Source organism: Nycticebus coucang, chromosome 5 (assembly GCF_027406575.1).
Source record: "Nycticebus coucang isolate mNycCou1 chromosome 5, mNycCou1.pri, whole genome shotgun sequence".
Classification (NCBI taxonomy): domain Eukaryota; kingdom Metazoa; phylum Chordata; class Mammalia; order Primates; family Lorisidae; genus Nycticebus; species Nycticebus coucang.
This window is the reverse complement of record NC_069784.1, coordinates 68,760,265-68,771,001: the sequence shown is the minus strand read 5'-3', so window position 1 is coordinate 68,771,001 and position 10,737 is coordinate 68,760,265.

The following is a 10,737-nucleotide window of genomic DNA, read 5'->3' as shown; positions in this document are numbered from 1 at the left end:
AGAAAATGATTCTGCGTTTTGTATGGAACCAGAAAAAAACCAGTATAGCTAAGGCAGTTCTTAATAATAAAAATAAAGCTGGGGGCATCAGCATACCAGATTTTAGTCTGTACTACAAAGCCATAGTGGTCAAGACAGCATGGTACTGGCACAAAAACAGAGACATAGACACTTGGAATCAAATTGAAAACTAAGAAATGAAACTAACATCTTACAACCACCTAATCTTCGATAAACCAAACAAGAACAAACCTTGGGGGAAAGACTCCCTATTCAATAAATGGTGTTGGGAGAACTGGATGTCTACATGTAAAAGATTGAAACTGGACCCACACCTTTCCCCACTCACAAAAATTGATTCAAAATGGACAAAGGACTTAAATTTAAGGCATGAAACAATAAAAATCCTCAAAGAAAGCATAGGAAAAACACTGGAAGATATTGGCGTGGAGAAAGACTTCATGAAGAAGACTGCCATGGCAATTGCAACAACAAAAAAAATAAACAAATGGGACTTCATTAAACTGAAAAGCTTCTGTACAGCTAAGGAGACAATAACCAAAGCAAAGAGACAACCTACACAATGGGAAAGGATATTTGCATATTTTCAATCAGACAAAAGCTTGATAACTGGGATCTATAGAGAACTCAAATTAATCCACATGAAAAAAGCCAACAATCCCATATATCAATGGGCAAGAGGCATGAATAGAACCTTCTCTAAAGATGACAGACGAATGGCTAACAAAAACATGAAAAAATGTTCATCATGTCCATATATTAGAGAAATGCAAATCAAAATAACCCTGAGATATCATCTAACCCCAGTGAGAATGGCCCACATCACAAAATCTCAAAACTGCAGATGCTGGAGTGGATGTGGCTAGAAGGGAACACTTTTACACTGCTGGTGGGACTGCAAACTAGTACAACCTTTCTGGAAGTAAGTATGAAGAAACCTCAAAGCACTCAAGCTAGACCTCCCATTTGATCCTGCAATCCCATTACTGGGCATCTACCCAGAAGGAAAAAAATCCTTTTATCATAAGGACACTTGTACTAGACTGTTTATTGCAGCTCAATTTACAATCGCCAAAATGTGGAAACAGCCTAAATGCCCACCAACCCAGGAATGGATTAACAAGCTGTGGAATATGTATACCATGGAATACTATTCAGCTATTAAAAAAAATGGAGACTTTACATCTTTGTATTAACCTGGATGGAAGTGGAAGACATTATTCTTAGTAAAGCATCACAAGAATGGAGAAGCATGAATCCTATGTACTCAATTTTAATAGGAGGACAATTAATGACAATTAAGGTTATGGGGGGGAGGAAAAGCAGAAAGAGGGACGGAGGGAGGGGGGTGGGGCCTTGTTGTTTGTCACACTTTATGGGGGCAAGACATGATTGCAAGAGGGACTTTACCTAATAATTGCAATCAGTATAACCTGGCTTATTGTACCCTCAATGAATCCCCAACAATAAAAAAAAAAAAAGAAAAGAAAAGAAAAAAAAAAAAGGAATAGACTATAGTTTAATATTAGGTCACAAAACAAATCTGAATAATTTTTTTAAAACATCATAAAAAGTATCTTCTCCAAATACACAAAGGAACGAACCTAGAAGTCAATAACAAAAGAAAAACCCAATATTCACAAATGCATGGAAATTTAACATATAAGACATTCTGAAACAGTTTGAGAAGAAAGTACATGGAAAATTACAAGAAAGATTTCAAATTATAAACTAACATTACACCTTAAGAAACTAGAAAAACTAAACAAATAAACTAAGGTTAGCAGGAAGAAGGAAATAGTTATGATTAAGCAGAGATAAATGAAATAGAGATAGAGAAACAATTGAGAGAACTGAGAAACCAAAAGTTAGTTCTTTACACAAATGTCTTAATGCTGTAATTGGGTAAATGAGGTGAAAGCTATGTTGATTAGTAGGATGTAAGCACTCCAATTTGTACAAATAATCAACACATCGAATCCCATAATGGCATAAATATATTTATGATCTGTGTACAAATGACTTTTAAAAAATTAACAAAATTTGACAGCTCTATAGCTGGATTCACTAGGATAAAAAGAAGACACAAAAACTCAAATCAGAAATAAAAACAGGGATATCACTACTAATATTACAGAAATAAAAAAGATTGTAAGAGAATACCATGAAATGTTGTACACCAACAAATTCGTACAAACTACCAAAACTGACTTAAAGAGAAATAACAAATCTATTCAACGTAAAACGTCACTATTGAATCAGTAATCCAAAATATACCAACAGAGAAAAGCCAGGACAAAATGGCTTTACTAGTGAATCCTACCAAATATTTACAGAAGAATTAACACAAAAGTCCTTCTCAACATAGTCCAGAAGTTAAATAGAGAGAGAACAGTTCCTAACTCATTCTATGAGACTCATTCTATGAGCGTTACCCTAATACTACAGATAGACAAAGACACTAAGAAAAGGGAAATATCAACAGACATCCCTAATAAATATTGATGCAAAAATCCTTAGCAAATAAGAGCAAACAGAATTCTGTAGCATATTAAAAGTATTACATACCATGACCAAGAGGGCTTTATCTCAAGAATGCAAGAGTGGTTCAACATAAGAAAATCAGTCAATGTAAGATGCCATGCTAATAGACAAAGGAGAAGAAAAGTGTCACCTCAACTGATGCAGAAAAAACGTTTGGTAAAATTTGATACTATATCTTGCTACAAACACTCATAAAACTAGGAACAAAACTTTCTCAACACGATAAATAACATTTATGAAAAAACTCACAGATAACATCACAACAATGATGAAAGACTTTTAAGCCCAAGAAAAGGATGCCCACTTTTACCACTGCTATTCAACAGGGTACTGGAAGTTTTTGTCAGACTAAACAGGCAAAAAAAAATTTTTAAGCTCATTTGAATTCAAAAGTAAAATGTAAAACTGTCTCTATTTTCAGATGACATAATTCTATACAGAGAAAATACCATAGTATGTACACACTAACAATATGTGTGAACAGACTGTGTTATGGTCCAAGAAACACAGTTGGAAGTGTCCTTTCCAACTCATGGTGCAGATTCAACATGCTCGGTTATTGAAATTGCTGTTACGGCTTCATTTGTTTTTGTCTGTGCCAATTTTATGTTTTTTTATTTTGTGTATCTCAAAACTTTTGTAATGACCCATGTATACTCCCTCAACTCATACCCACCAGACCAAACCAAAAATAAAATAAAGAACAACTAAATAATCAACAAACTCAGCAAAGTGGAGGGTACAAGACCAACATACAAAAATCATTTTTATTTCTATACACCAGCAATGAGTCATTTGCAAGAGTTTTGTTAAAAAAAATATATATATATATATACTTGATTTCTAACAGCATCAAAAAGAATACTTATGAATAAATTTAATCAAGGAGGTAGGAGACTTGTACCCTATAAACTGGGAGATTGCTGGAATAAAGCTAGGACCTGGGCAGAGGAACCCAGGCCCATTTTGCAAATTGCTCTGCAATCAATGAGGCTGATAAGTCATCCACAACAATATAAGAAATGTTTATTATTAATGATTATTTGTTAAAATATTACTAATAAGTCCTTTTGCTAAAAGACCACTTCAGTAAAATTCTTTAAAGATACTAACTGCAATTAATAAGAGAGTTACACAAATTACTGTAAACAGTATCTCTGGGATATATGTATTTTCATCTCTGCTAGCCAGATGAGGAAACTGGTACTCAACAATGAGAAGGTACCTGCCTTAAATCACAAAATAAATAAGAATGGGGACTGGGGTTGAACTCTAGATAAGCATGAAAATGTCATTATTTACCATACAATAATGTACCTCAGAGTAAGATTATAAAACACTTTTCATAGTGCTCCATGAAAAATATTTGTTTCCAAGGTACATGCCAAGAATTAAGATCTTGACTCATTACAAAAAGCATATTTAATTAGCAAATAGGCACCACCAATTCTGTTCCTTTTATACGATTTTTTAAAACTGTCCAGTCTTAGGACTTAGGCAAGAACTGAGATCCTGATGTTATAGTTATTGAAAACCTCTAAGAAAAATTGATGAAAGCAAATAGTGAGACAGAATAGAAGATGAATTATCAGCTTTTACATACTGTCAACATAAGGAATAGACCAAATGCTCAGAAAATTTGATGAAACAATATTTGAAATTGTGTCATGAGAAAATCCAAAGAGATCCCTGAAGAGACAGAAAAAGAGTTGTCATGTGGAATCATCTTTTCATGTGTGGAAAGCATCACACACACAGCCAAGAAATTTATACTGACATCTATAAACACTATGGGAGACATTACATTAAAATTGTTTCTGTGTATACCTTGCATATCATAAGCAAAAGTCTCTTTGTCCTTAAAAGATAATGATATATTTTCAGCAATTGCAACAATATCTTCTCTTTTGCAAATATTTTTTCCTCTCAATCAAGTCCCATTATTTATTTTTATGGTTGTAATAATTGTTCTTGGGGTGGTTCTCATAAATTCTTTTCCTAGGCTGAGTTTTTCCAATATTTTTTCCTAGAATTCCTAATATTCCATGTCTTAAGTTTAAGTCTGTTATCAATTGTGAATTAACTTTTATGAGTGGCGAGAGGTGTAGATCCTATTTTAGTATTTTACATGTGGCTATCCAATTTTTTCCAGCACTATTTATTAAAATTCTAGAAATAAATATTGGAAAAGCTCTTATAAATACCAGCCTAGGAAAATAATTCATGAAGACAACCCCAAAAGCAATTATAATGACAACAAAAATAAATAAATAGGGCTTGATTAAATTAAAAAGCTTCTGCACAGCAAAGGACACAATCCATAGAGCAAACAGCTAACCCACAGAGTGGGAGAAAATATCTGCATGGTATATATATATTGTATACACATATGATATATACATAATATAATACATATATACATATATAATCTGTATAGATACTGTTATCAGCCCTATACGTGTGTATACACACACACACACACACACACACACACACATATATATATACACACATACATATTATAGATTCTGGGCTGATAACAGAATCTATATAGAACTCAAGCAAATCAGCAAGAGCCATTAAAAAGTAGGACTGCGCCTGTGGCTTAAGGAGTAGGGCGCAGGCCCCATACAGTTGAGGTGGTGGGTTCAAATCCGGCCCCAGCCAAAAACTACAAGAAAAAGAAGAAAAAAAAAAAGTAGGCAAAAGGCATGAACGGAAACTTCAAATAAAGATATTCTAATGGCCAAAAAAAAGCGTGAAAAAAAAGCTCAATGTCACTAATCACCAGGGAAATTCACATCAAAACCAAAATGAGATGTCACCTGTCTACAGCAAAAATGACTCCTATCAAAAAAAGTCCCAAAACAACATTTGCTGCCATGGATAAGGACATAAAGAAACACTTACACACTGTTGGTGGGACTGCAAACTAGTACAACCTCTATGGAAGGGAGTATGGATATTCCTCAAAGGATTGCAAGTAGACCTGCCATTTGATCCAGCAATCCAACTATTCAGTATTTACCCAAAGGAAAAAAAGTCATTTTATCAAAAGAACACTTGCACTTGAATGTTTATCGTGGCACAATTCACAGTCTCAAAGATATGGAAACAACCCAAGTGCCCACCAGTACATGAGTAGATTAGTAAAATGTGGTATTTGTATATCATGGAGTACTATTAAGCTATTATGAAAAAATGGTGAACTAACGTCTTTTGCAATAACTTCCGTGGAACTGGAGACTATTCTTCCATGCCTTAGATTTAAGTCTGTTATTCATTGTAAATTAACTTTTGTGAGTGGCAAGAGGTGCAGATCCTGTTTCAGTGTTTTACATGCGGCTATCCAATTTTCCCAGCACTATTTATTAAATAGGGATTCTTTACCCCTGTGCATGTTTTTCTCTGAATACAATAAAATTTCTATGCTCATAAACTTGAAAATGTGGAGGAAATGCACAAATTCTTATAAACACACAGCTTCGTTAAGCTCAATCAAGAAGAAATAGAATTCCTGAGCATACTAATATCATGTCCCAAAATTGAAGCAGCAACAAAAAAATCTTTCAACAGAAAAAAGTACTGGACCAGATGGTTTCACACCTGAATTTTACTAGACCTACAAATAACTGTTACCTACTCAGCAGAAATTATTCCACAAAACAGAAAAAGAAGTAATTCTCCCCAACACATTTTAGGGAGCCAGTATCACTTTGCTACTAAAGCTGGGAAAGGACTCAACAAAAAGAAAACTCCAGACCAATATCAATATCCCTTATGAATGTAGATGCAAAAATTCTCAATAAAATCTTAGAAAACTGAATTCAGCTGCACATTGGAAAAATAATTCACCATGAAGTTGGTTTCCTCCCAGAGATTCAAGACTAGTTCAAAATACACAAATCTATAAATATAATTTACCACATAAATAGAAATAAAAACAAAGATCATATTATCCTCTCAGTAGATGCAGAAAAAGCATTTGACAAAATTCAGCACACTTTTATGATAAAAATGCTTAACAAAATAGGCATATATATATATATATGAATTATATCAAAAAGACTTATGTAACAAACCCATAGCCAACATCACACTGAACAGTGAAAACCGAAACATTCACACTCAGAACTGAAACCAGACAAGGTCGCCCACTATCACCACTCTATTCATTATACTGCTGGAACTTCCAGCCAGAGCAATCAGGCAAGAAGAGGAGATCAAAAGTATCCAAATGGAGAAATAATTTGTAAGACTATTGTTTTTTGCTGACAATATGTTTTTATATCTCGAAAACCCCAAAAAGTTAACCTAGAGAAATTGATAAATAAATTTAGCCATGTCTCAGGTTACAAAAACAATGTACACAAATCAGTAGCATTCCTACAGAACAAGTCAAGCACAGAACCAAATAAAAGACTCAATACCCTTCAGAATAGCAGCAAAACAAAAATAAAATACCTAGCAATATACTTAAGTAAGGAGAAAAAAGACCTTACAGGGTCTTTTATTTTAACTGTGAAATACTAAAGAAGGAAACAGCAGAGGATGTAAACAGATGCAAAACATATCCCTAGAATCGACACTGTTAAAATACCTATACTACCCAAAGGTATTTACAGTTTCACTGCAATCTCCACTAAAATACTAATGTCATTTTTGCAGATCTAGAAAAAAAATAGTTCTATTCTTTAAATGGAACCACAAAAATCCTGAACAGCCAATGCAAACTTAGGCAATAAGAACAAATCAGAAGAGATCACTTTACCAAACTTCAAGCTATACTGCGAGCTACCGTAATCAAAACAAAATGGTACTGGCACAAACACAGAGATATAGTCCTATGGATCAGAACAGAGAGTGCAGAAATGAAACTATCTTCATATTGCCATCTGCAACCATATTTTCTTGCCCAAATGAGTTCAGATAAGGATATTAAAAATACTCACAAATGGTGGGGTCTGCAATATTTAGAGAAATCGTTTATGGGTGTAAAGAACAGGTTAACCTCTTATAGGTATATGAGATTCATTTTTCTGGTTAACTGTGTATATATACAGTTCATACAAGTACATAAATGCATAAAAGGACTTCTACTGAGATACATGTTTCTGTGATAAGCTGAAAGGATCTTGTTACATCAAGTTCCCACAAAGAATTCTATTGGGAACTCCAGCCTCCCATACTTCCTCATGATTCCTTACATGATTCTACCTGTAAAACATTCTTGAAATAACAAAATGAGAAGAGGTGGGTGTGCAATAGAGTATAAATGTATGAGATATTCACTTGAGATGATGTAACAATTCTGAATATTGATTATAGTATTGGCTATATTAACTAAATATGGGATAAGATTGCATAGACCTCACATATGCAGGTAAGTCAGTGCATGCAAAGCTAATGAGACCTGAATGCTCTCTGGATTATATCAATGCCAATTTCATGATTTTAATATTTTGAGATGTTAACATTGAAGGAAATCGAATGAATGGTATATAATTCCTCTTCATAACTTTTGCAACTACCATGAATTTATAATTCTTTCAAATTAAATTTTTTTAAAAAATCACCTGAGCATCTTTTAATAAACCTAAATCCAGGCCTCATCTAGGACCAAAATCTAGGTGTGAAGTGTGGGCAGTAGTATGGAAAAGACTTCACGGCTGAGTCCAATGAACAGCCAAGATTGAAAACCAAGGTCTAGTGGGCATATTTGGCAAGAACCTTCTTGGTGGTAGGGACCTCTGTGGTGTCTCAGAGTGACACAGGGCATCACAATGTGAGGGGCTGAGTACTAATGTACTAACTCAGAATTGTCTTCCATTTCTTATACAGCCAGTAATTCTCCTCCCATTATAACCTATTAATTAACTCTTTAGTGCCTAGCTTCTCAAACTACCACATTGCATATTTTGGAGGGGACATTTACATAAATTGTGGATGGGAACATAAACCATAGCACTGTCCAATAATAGACGTTAGCCAGATAAAGTTATTGGGCACTAGAAATATGGAGAGTGCCACATGTTTAAATGACAATATTTTTAAAAGGTTAAATAAAATCCCTTATTCAAATGAATTAGATTCATTTATTTTTAATGGGGCTACAACAAAATTTTAAATTATAATTATATATCATATTATATGACTATTGAACAAAACTGTTCTAGAGCATTTATTCTCAATTCTTAGTATACAGTAAGATCACTGAAGGAGTTGAAAAATACATCTAATGTCTATTCCAACCTAGATTAAACATGTCAAATTGTTAATAATGTAACCCTGGTCTTGATAATCTTAAGGAGCTTCCTAGATAATTTGAATTTGCTACCTTGATTTCTTAGACAGTTGGATTTGGAAAACTCTCCCCCAGAAGAATGCATTCACACATAATTTTCATGATTTTTCAAAGTATTTCTAATGATCCTCTGCTCAAGAGGTTTTATGTGATTTCAAAAAAAAAGAAAAAATTAAAAAAACCTTGGGTTTTAGAGAATTTTTTTCATGTCCTCAGATCTTCACCTTTTTTCTCTACACTTTTCTAAGTAGCAAGCTGGGGCTAAGGTGAACTTCCCCTCTTGTTACAGCTAGAGATTTTTTTTTTTTTTAATTTACAAATCACATATAATGAGAACTTATCCTGGTTAATTCTATGTCCTAATAATTATCTACTGTGTTTTAATATTTATAGCTCTCTTTAGAAATGAATATACGTTCTCTGATATATTTTTCTTTCTTGAATTTTATATAGTAGATGCTCTAATTTGAATTGTTACCACTAATGGCACTGCCAAAAATCTTGCCTCCAGAAAATCTAAACTGCAGGAAATATTATTATAGAACATTTCACTAGAAATAACCTTATAAATCTATGTATAAAAAATATAGTCAAACTACTTGAAAACCATGCATTCATTTATTTTACAAACACATTTCTAATATGTATTTAAGCACTGCTCTAGGCACCAGAAAACAATTTGAAGGTTCCTTGTTGCCATGAGTATTACATTCTAGTTTGGACAGACGGTGTTTTAAAAGGAAGGTATAAGTGTACAGAGCAAGATATATTTGCAATAGACAATGAACAGGCCCCCTTGTTGTGACAAAAAGCCTTGGTTATGGTTTGGGGTTCTATTTTGAACTGTCTGGTGGGGTCCTCTGCATGCTTCAAGGCCACCGTGGAACCACTTTGAAGGGCAGTTAATGACTTGATAATTAGCTCAGGTTACTCTAGGTTACTTTCCAAATCCTTGTGTCTGGGCTGCCTGGCCTGCGGGCTGGGGATGCACTGTAGTCTTTTGTGGATTAGCAGGGTTCCTCCTTCTCTAGGTGTGCAGGTGTTCAGAATCAGATTAAAGTGAGGCAGCTCTAAGACCAGGTTCTTCTTTGTCCCCACATGCAAACTACAAAGAGAAACCCAGGCAGGGCAGTTACTCAAGACAGCACCAAGACAGAGCCCCCACTTTGTCCTTTTGCCCTAAGAGAGCTGGAATCCTGATTCTCTGCCTAACAGTATCTCTTCATCTAGTACAATGGCTATTAATTTCAACATGAGTTTTGGAGGAGAGATTCAAATCATAGCATAGAAAGTAATTTTTTTTAAGTCTTATCAACAAAATCCAAATTTTAATGAAGCAATTTGATAGCATAGAGGTTTTAAATGTTCCCTCTTATACCTATACACCTACATATGCCAGATTTCTCATTATAGTGGTTTCTTTGGCAAGAGGATTTCCTCAAAACTTCATGGAATGCTGCACATGTACGGTCACCCACTGGATTTATGGACCAAAGAACTGCTGTGGTGCAATGCAGAAGAGTAGTCCTTTCCATGAAATTATAGTAGGTCCATTTGATATCTAGTAATATATGGGGGGAATGCACCTTGACCTCTACCTCTTACCATAAACAAAAATTGATTCTAGATAATTTGTAGATCCAAACATGAAAGGTAAAACAATGAAAATTTTAGAGGAAAATGTAAGAAAATATCTTTGTGACAGTGGATTAGGCAAAGATTTCTTGAGCAGAATACTAACATTATTATTATTTTATTATTATTATTATTTTTTAGACATAGTCTCACTATGTCACCCTTGGTAGAATGCTGTGATATCACAGCTCACAGCAACCTCAAACTCTTGGGCTTAAGTGATTCTCTTGCCT